Raw genomic sequence first — 9,884 nt, forward strand, 5'->3', positions numbered from 1 at the left:
TCTAATTGTAACCTAAGAAGCCATCCAAGAGAGACATAATATCATACCCAGTCATAGAATCAATCAACTGATCGATGGAAGGGAGAGGATAATCATCCTTAGGGATCACATAATTTAGGTCATGAAAATATATGTGAGCTAAACCATGTCATTCTTCTTTATGATTGACATTACGTTAGCTAGCCACTCAAGATAGCGTATGGGCTTGAGAAAACCTACCTCAGTAAGATTTTGGATCTCCTAGTACACTATGGTATTAGCCTCGGGTTAGTGGCATCTAAACTTTTGCTTTATAGGTTTGGTGTTGGCCTTGAGCAAGAGGTTATACACCAGAACCTAGCTATATATGGTATTCTTTGCCAATCTAATCCCACTCAATATTATCACAATGTATCCTTGTCATATCCAGAACTTGCTCAAATAGCTCTCCAAAGGGATTCTTCATCCTGCCTCATAACTAGCATGCTAGCAATATCATACTCAACCTCAGTCATGCTTAAAGCTACGGACTTCTCATCCAAAATATCACGGCATATATCATACTAAGGCAGCACAAAAATGTGCTTATATCATCAATCATGATCTTGGTTAGCATCAATACATCCATGCAATCACATATCATAGAAATAATATCTCGGACCAAAAATTGATCATCCCATGCAAATATCTCGAAGTGTGCTTGGCAGTAAATCAATGTATATGAAACGACTCAATCATGAATTGTCTTAGATTCTATGCAAAACATATATATATGGACGAGTGCTCACATAGAACATCAATGCTTCAATCAACTATCGGTTTCCAAATCAGGTTCAATAATATCTCTACATAACTTCTTGAAATTCAATTGAAGTGTCCAAGGATTTGCATTTCCACTTTCCAAAAAATCTTCAATAGCTTCATTATATAGATTTTCTTTTGCAAACTTCAAAAAGTGATTCATCATGCCATGATTCATTATTTAGAGCTTCAGAAGCCAACTCCCTCTTAATTTGATCATTAGAGCCTCATTACCTATCAAGAGTAAACCATCAACATATAAAACCAAAATCAAAGTCATACCTTGGAACCCTCCTGAAGTAGAGGTTCGGATCAACACATCTTCCTGACTTCACCAGATAATTGTCAATGTGGACATATAGGCTCAGGGAGCTTGATATATTTAATTCTTTCTACAAACATAACACTTGACCAAACCAATATGCTCAGCCTTACACAAATCAATATTGTGCAATCAAATAAAATAAGTCGGCTTATCAAGCCTTAGATGCCAAATTAAAGCTAATATCAAAGTCATAAAAGTTTCTGCCAATATTCCTGTGACAAACTCTTCAGACCAAATGTCAGGTAGATCTCACATCCAAATACCAAGTTATGACTTCATCTATTGTCATGTCAACAAATTGTTATTAATAAATATCAACCCATCCTTATGAATCATTTCTTCCACTAAATAAGAATGCATATATCAAGTATAAGCCATATAAGTTTCATGCATATATAAAAAATGAGTCATATAAGTTCCATCCATTCATTGTGAGATTACTTCATACTAAATCGCAATTTTTTATACTTCAACCATTGTTCCCAATCCAATGAAATTAATATAGAGAATCAACGCAAAAATTAATCACTAAAATTCATTATGCCCACATAGCATTGTCATCAAGGCAAATCATCAGACATCAAATAAAAAATCATATCAAAACTATAACTTGTTATCATTGTGAATTCAAACAATCCATAAGCCAAAACATATCTATGAACCATAAAGCATCAAGTCAAATTTTTAAAGCATCGTCAATCATCCAAGCCAATATGCTTACTAAGTCAATCCAACAAGCCAAATCTTGTCAATCCCTTGCAATTGTTATCAAATATTGTCATACACTAGCTTCAATGGTTAAATCATAATGACATATTGATATGCATATTCTAGTCACCTGCAAACACAAATTTAGTTAACACATTCGCATTCTCTCTAGCAAGTCAAATATTCAAACTTCCCTAGTCTGCTTGATATCTGTAGGATTGTCATATTCCAGGTGTGCTTGTGCATGAGGCTTCATATTTTGTGACCTATAGGCATAACCTCACCCATAGGCTTTCTCTCGTGCAGTTGAGAGGCTATAACTACACTCTTAAGCTTTCTTTCATGTGGTTTGGCTTAGAGTAAGGAAAACCATGGGAAAAACCTCTCTTCTCAAACCATAACTTGTTGCAAACCAATAATATCGTATATTTGTTTATCTATGTACAGAAGTATTACTTCAACAATAAATAATTTTTTATACATATAATTCAAATGATAATAGGTGTAGGGATCTTATTGAGAGTTTATCCCTCTTAATGAGAAGCCACTTCAGTCATCATTATTCAAGAAATCATCCTATCTATAATACTACCATGCATCAGCAGAATTGTTATATCATGGAATCAAACTATATCAATTTCTAGAACATATATTTGTCATATTCATAACATGTTAGCATCAACTACTTCATCATGACATCAAATTTTCATCAAGGGTTAGAATCTTATGATTAGGGAATATGACAGGTGTATCATCATACTTCATAGTTTATAATCACTACATCACAACCATCAAGTTAGGGCATCCAATTTTACCATATGTCATAATTACGAAGGTCAAATGGAAGATCATGAATATTAGTCTTATTGTTACACTTTCTATCATCAAGGTTACCATGCTTATTACAAGCAATATCAATAGTATCAAGCTACCATATATAAGAATCAATGTGATAGACTTCTTTATGAGATTAGGAGAACCATCATGTCTAAAATGATAGATGTTAGCAAAATATCAAATATACCAATATTTCAAAAATCAATGTTTCTATGACTTAATAGAATATAAGATATTTGTCCAATACCAAGTGCACCATCTCATGATGAGTACCATGAATCAAAACTACTTTCATATATATGAGTCATTTATGAAGGTGAAATCCCCATCATACCTTAGGGTTTACCTTTCCATCCAACATTGTAGCAGAAACATAACATTGAAACCATACACCATACATACCTTGTAGTATTCAGATACCTATGGACCTTCTTATTTGACATGGGAAGTTGTAGCATTTTTTCAACTTTTCATCAAGTGCCTCTTTACCTTTTCCAACACTGGTTCTTCTCTTCCTACTCTATCCATGATCCTTAAGAAGGATCCACTCATCACAATTCATCAGAAGGTTAGAAGCATCCAAATACTCAAATATACATGCAAGAAGTATAAGTAGTAATCAAAGCAATAATTAGATCAATAATTCTAAACAAAAGTAAATACATAAAGGAGCACCATAAGTTGAAAAGTAATTATCTTCAATGAGAGGTGATCATCTCCCTCTTGAACTAGCCTTCAAGATCCATCACTGCCTATTGTCCATATGACAATGTTGCCTTCAACTTTATCAAAAACCAGGCCTAATAGAGACTATCCCATATGGGGCTTCATCAAATTTGTCACAAGTGATTATACGTCTTCACATTAGTCATGTTAGGGTTTATAAATTACATATATCAAATATTTTCCATAAACCAGGCTTTCTCCCAAACCCCGACCTCATAATATCCATCAAACCATAATAACTAAATTTCTCATGGTTTCCTTCAAACCCTAGAATTCTTTTAGGTCTCCTCCATCTTATCATGCTTCCATCAAAGGTGTCTTCATAGGGGTGATTTTCAATGAGTTTTCTTCATCCCAGCTCTGATACCATGTTAATATTTCTTAGGGATATATTGTTCTTTTCTTTGATAATTGCATTTCATCATTTACATATAGAATTCACCCCATAACATCATAACATTATACAGATTTACAACATTATTCAGCAACATATGCAATTATATAGAAATAAAAAAAGCATCATCAATGTAGCGGAACATAAAGGAACAATAGAGACACATAGAGACACCAAGATTGGTCGGAGACTAGGGAAAAACCCATCATGGGGAAAACCCTTTCAAATATTCTTCTTATTAGATTGTCATTGAGTGATTCAACAAGAGAAAGTACAATGATCCATATCAACAACCATAAACCTATCTAGCAAAATCAACTAGAAAATATCCATGAGATGAATCCAACAATCCCAATAATCTAAAAACCCTAATTTAGGAACTTGTAGTCAACTATCACTATCTGTAGTTAATTGTTGAACTTTGTGGTCAACGGGCGAAAACTTTGGTCAACTGGAAAATTCAACCTTTAGGTTCCAGTTGCAGGGAAATGTGTCATGCATGCAGCTGAAAGGCTTCGGTCAAAATTTCTCCATGACATTCCTACGACTATAGTTGAAATTTCTCCATGACATGCTTGCAACTAAGACACAAAACCCTAAAAAAGAGATGTGAGCTTGGAACCCTGCAATTTCATAATTGTGCCAACCAATCTCTACAAACTTGCCTCAAACCTCTGCGAGCCAAATCAAAGAAGAGAATAGAATAATGTCTCATGATCATTTCTAAATGAGGTTGAGGTCACTTCTATTTATATCCTTCCAAGGATGTCCAATTTCCTTTAGGGTCGACCTGATCAAATATGCACATGTGGGCTTTAATTCAAAAACACATTTTCCCTCATCCAAATTGAGTGCTTAAATAGTCATAAATTAGTTCTCTCGAAAAGAGGAATGTCATCCCATGGTTGGAATTTGTCACTGAGCTTCCAAATTAACAATATCCAATAAGCTCTAGAATTCAAAACCATCCTTGAGACCATTACAACTACCTCTAGCACTTAAATAAATGCGGTCAAATCGTACATATTCTTCTTCCACACCCCAACAGCCATTCAAATGCACATCTCCCACCTTCTTGGTTTTAAATGGAGTTCCCTTCTGTCCAAATATATCGGTGCCCCCCTCACCTACAGTCCCCTTTCTTATGCAGTGTGGGAAGATCTCCTTCTAAAATTTGAAGCAAAGTTATCCAGTTGGATCTTTAGAGCCCTGAATATTGTTGGGTGGTTCACCCTTCTGAAATTAGTCTTAAAATATTTGCCTACATACCTCCTCTCAGCCTTGGCTGCCCTAAATTCTATTCTCTCAAAAATCCACAACCTTCAACGATATTTCCTCTAGGGGGTACCAATTTGGAGGAAAAATAAACCCTTATCCATTGGGACCAATTATGCCTCCCCAAATTAGCAAGTAGGTTGGACCTTAAGGATCTAGAAATTCTGAGCAAAGCATTAAGTGAAAAAACTTGGTGGCAATGGATAAAGTGTCCTTGAGCACTATGGAGTAAAATTCGGACCAACAATTATACCCCGTGAATCTCTCCCTCTCAACTTGTCATATTGTCAGTGTTGGACACCTAATCCTAAATGGGTTAGTGTGGAAGCCGAAAAGACTAAGCAGTCCAAGAGACCTTGGGATCTGAAACCCAAGAGTCACATATTTGTACTATAAATGTATATCTATTGTTAATAAAAAATGTACTCACTGATTTATCTTTCATATCTCTTGTGCTATCCATGTGTGTTTAACATGGTATCAGAGCCGCTTGTTTTTCTGTGGCCTGTTATGTGCATGTCAGTCCTGCACCTCTGCCCATAATCCTGTGTCTGAGCTGCCTTGAATAGCGCTGATGTGGTCTTCATTATCTCTGTCACTATATACGTTTTTTGCTAATGCGCTACTCCTGACTGACATCTCTGTCCACTGCTCTCTGTCTGCCTGAAGGTCTGTCCATGAACGTTTGCTGCCTCTGCCATATGCATTTTAAAACCTGTCGCCTTAGACCAACTTGGAAAGCTGTGTAGATCCGTTGATGGTATATACGTTACCTCGGTCCCTCGGCCTTCCTCCTCGTGTGTAACAGCTTTACTGCCATAATATGCTCTTCTGCCACGTTCCCTGCTAGACAGTTTTTCATGTATGGAGATCAATCATATCTTGCTGCAGAGATCTTATCCGCTTCAGTGAATGTGCCATTACCTGGTTCGCTCTCTTTGTTTGGGAAATTTACTGAACTGTTGTATAGCGTAGAAGGTGGAGCTGCGCCTTTGTGCATGGTAACGCCGTTCCCATCGCCCTATCAAAGTAAATACGAAGCAAACCTCTATCTCTGGCACTCCCTCCATTGAGATTCGTTGAAAATTTGTTTCGGGATTAGACGCGTGCACCTTCCGAGCAGAATGATATTGTTGTTGTCGAGTGAAATTTTTGAGAGCAAATCGCAGAGAACTCTCAAAATTCCAGCGGTGGATACCAATTTTATTTAAAATGTGTACAAATGTGGTCAATACGCGGTAGAATGTTCGCGGTGGCGTTTACCATATGGGTGACACGGGTCCAATAAATCTTTGACGGCACTAAAAACTGGACGAAGCAAAATTTCGTGACTTGAGAGTCGCAAATGTAATCTCCAATCAGTATTATTATATCTGAGAATGGGGGCTCCAGCATTGGCGTTTTAATTTGCTTACAGCTACATTCCATCTCCAGGCAGGTCGTGTATCCAATCTCAGCAAGGAGCTTGATTTATTCTCAATGGTTGGGCCGAAATTAAAGATCCAAGGATGTGCAAATAAGGAGCCTGTTTCAGATTTATTTATGCTCAGAATTTCAAGGTATCATGGCCGCATTGATTAGGAAGTCGTAGAGATTAAAGAGTCGGAGCATTGAGGTATGGTTTCTCATTGTACCCAAGGTTGTTTTGTGCATTTTTCAGAGAATATTAAGGCTGAACAGAGAGCAGCCTCATCAGCACAACACAGGAAAGTGGCCTCTGCTTTTTCACAGACATCACACTGGACCTTCATCTTCATCTATTTCTGCACAACACCCTGATATCTGTTTGCTATAGCTAGACCCTGGTTATAAATTCCTATTGTAAGCCTCAATTATCATGTGTGTTTAACAATATAAAAGTCGGCTTCCGAGTTTTTCGACAATATCAAGCCGGCGAAGTTCGTGGAAAATTTGAAGAGGAGTCTGAAGGCGACTCCAACAGATTCCCAAGATGTGAAGGATGTGGCACCATTGGATGTTCCATAGATTTTGGCAAGTCTTGTTAAGCAATCTGGCCCATTACTTGATCAACTTGGTGTAAGAAAAGATGCGTGTGACAAAGTCTTGGATGTTTTATGCAACCATAAACGGAGGGATCAACTTGACTTGAATGGTGCCTTGTCAACGGATGCCATAATAACCACTAAAGAGAGTGAGAAGAGCACTGACGAACTTGATCTTAGGATAGCCAGTGTGTTGCAAAGCACAGGTTATCGCTATCAGGCAGGACCATGGAATGAGAGTGGAACACACAATTTGGAAGAAGGAAGGCACAATGTTGCAATAGTTACAACTGCAAGTTTACCTTGGATGACTGGAACAACTATTAATCCTCTTTTTCGTGCGGCATATTTGGCCAGAAGTGCGAAGCAGAATGTTACATTGCTTGTACCTTGGCTTTGCAAAGAAGATCAAGAACTGGTTTACCCCAACAAATTGACTTTCGATTCCCCAGGGGAGCAGGAAACTTATATTCGCAATTGGCTGGAATCGAGAATTGGCTTCAAATCCAATTTCAAGTTGTCTTTTTATCCTGGCAAGTTTTCTAAAGAACGACGGAGTATAATAGTTGTCGGTGACACTTCACAATTTATTCCGGACAAGGAAGCTGATATTGCAGTGTGGTATCGTTGCGCGTGTGCCATTCACATTTCATCTTCAATAAACCAACTGGAGTTTACAAACATTGGATTGATGGTTTGCGCAGAGACTGTTGTATTTGGACTCTCTCTATCACTCTTGGTCACTGTATTCATGCATGATATGTGTCTTTAAGATGTGTTGATAACTCCTGTCTCATTTCAATCATAACAGTTCTAAATTTCCAGCGATAAGGAAAAGATTCTTGACATAGTATTGTGAGTGGGTGCTGCTTATTCATTTGTTCATAGTTATGATCAGTTTTTAAAAGGTGTAATTTTGACAATGGAGAATATGGCTAAAATTACTGAAGTGTTAGAATTCTTGAAAACTTTGATGCATTCTACTGATCATGATACAGTGAAAATCAGCAAGAACACTCTCTGTGATATCAAAACCTATCTGCAGTATACACAAGAAAAGGTAGAATTTTTGGAGCTTGAATCTCAGCTTCAGCAAGAAGAATTAAAACAAAGGAGTCATCATTCTGAACCTGTTTTTGTTCAGAACAGTGAAATAAACTCCCATAAGCAGCAAGTTCATTCAGATCCAATGCCCAATAAAGTAGCAGTTGTACATGCAGATGCAGAAACTCAATCTGCACTTCCCAAGCCCATCATCAGACCTTGGGAACAGCTTGTCCACAACAAGCACAGAAATGGTCTTGGATATGACAAGGACTTGTCCTTTCATATTCCAGACTATGCCAAGCCCATTCAGTTTCAGAGTGCTGGATTCATTCATAACAGTTCACTTGCTCCTCATGACAGTTCACCTCCAGCTGTTCCAGATTCTGCCCCTCTTCCACAGCAACAACAACAACAACAGATTGAGAAATGCCAACACTGTGATCGAGTTGGCCATCTGAAAGATCACTGTTTTGATCTTCATCCATGTGAGCACTGTCATAAAACCAGCCATTCTTCACACAGATGCTTCAAAAACAAAGGTCCTGCAAGAACAAAGATTCATCTTGGATGGATCGCTTCTTGGCAATGGGCATCAACAGCCAAGAAGATATTCCAAACACATGTCAGAACTTGTTCCAGAGTATTGAACAGTCTTGCAGTTGAGTTTTCTCCATCTTCTCACCTTGTATCTGACAGGGGGGGAAATGATGGTCATCTACAAGCTTCAAAGTCACATCAAGCGAGCCTGAGCCACAACCTGCCACACCAGTTTCAGAGTTGTAGCCAGAGACAAAGATGCCCGTGAACAGATTGAGAACACTTCCTCTAGCAGAAGACACCAGCTTCTTGCCAGTTTTGGAAGAGTTCCAGGAATTGCATTAAGCATTCCAGAGTTGTTGGTCATCCTTAAACCATCACAGATTGAGAACACTTCCTCTAGCAGAAGACTCCAGCTTCTTGCCAGTTTTGGAAGAGTTCCAGGAATTGCATTAAGCATTCCAGAGTTGTTGGTCATCCTTAAACCATCACAAGTTGAGACTTCCCTTTTCAGGTTGAAGTTTTACCTTTTATGCGGGGTGAGACCTCCCTTTTATGGTTGAAGGTTTCCCTCTTTAAAACAATAGGATCACTTCCTCTAGCAGAAAACTTCAGTTTCTCGCCAGTTTGGAAGAGTTCCGGGAACTGCACTAAGCGTTCCAGTGTTGGTGATCATCCTTAAACCACCGCCCTTTTTTACCAACATTTCATAGAGCACATTCAGCCTAGTGTTGCCATGCATTTTTTGCACATTTTGTATTACAGCTCTCTTCTTGGACTCATACATAACCCTTCGGATTAAGGGGGGGAATGTTGGACACCTAATCCTAAATGGGTTAGTGTGGAAGCTGAAAAGACTAAGCAGTCCAAGAGACCTTGGGATCTGAAACCCAAGAGTCACATATTTGTACTATAAATGTATATCTATTGTTAATAAAAAATGTACTCACTGATTTATCTTTCATATCTCTTGTGTTGTCCATGTGTGTTTAACAGTCAGAAGGCACTTGGGGCTCCTACATATGGAATGCAGATTGGAATAGAATACCACTCATCACGGACCACAGCTTCTGGGAAATTAGAATCAGAGAAACTGCTTTGTTTTGGGATGATTCTTGGAATCAATGGACAAAATTGTCCACTCTCCCCAATACCCTACCTATCAGAATGATTTTCAGCAAAGAGGGTCCTCCATATTGGCACAGTATTGGGAAGCCTCGGCTCCTACTTCTGTTATTTTTTATCATTGATC

The sequence above is a fragment of the Pinus tabuliformis genome, chromosome 4_2, assembly GCF_031772625.1.
Source record: "Pinus tabuliformis cultivar Carrire ecotype Pingquan chromosome 4_2, CPIR1, whole genome shotgun sequence".
NCBI lineage: Eukaryota > Viridiplantae > Streptophyta > Pinopsida > Pinales > Pinaceae > Pinus > Pinus tabuliformis.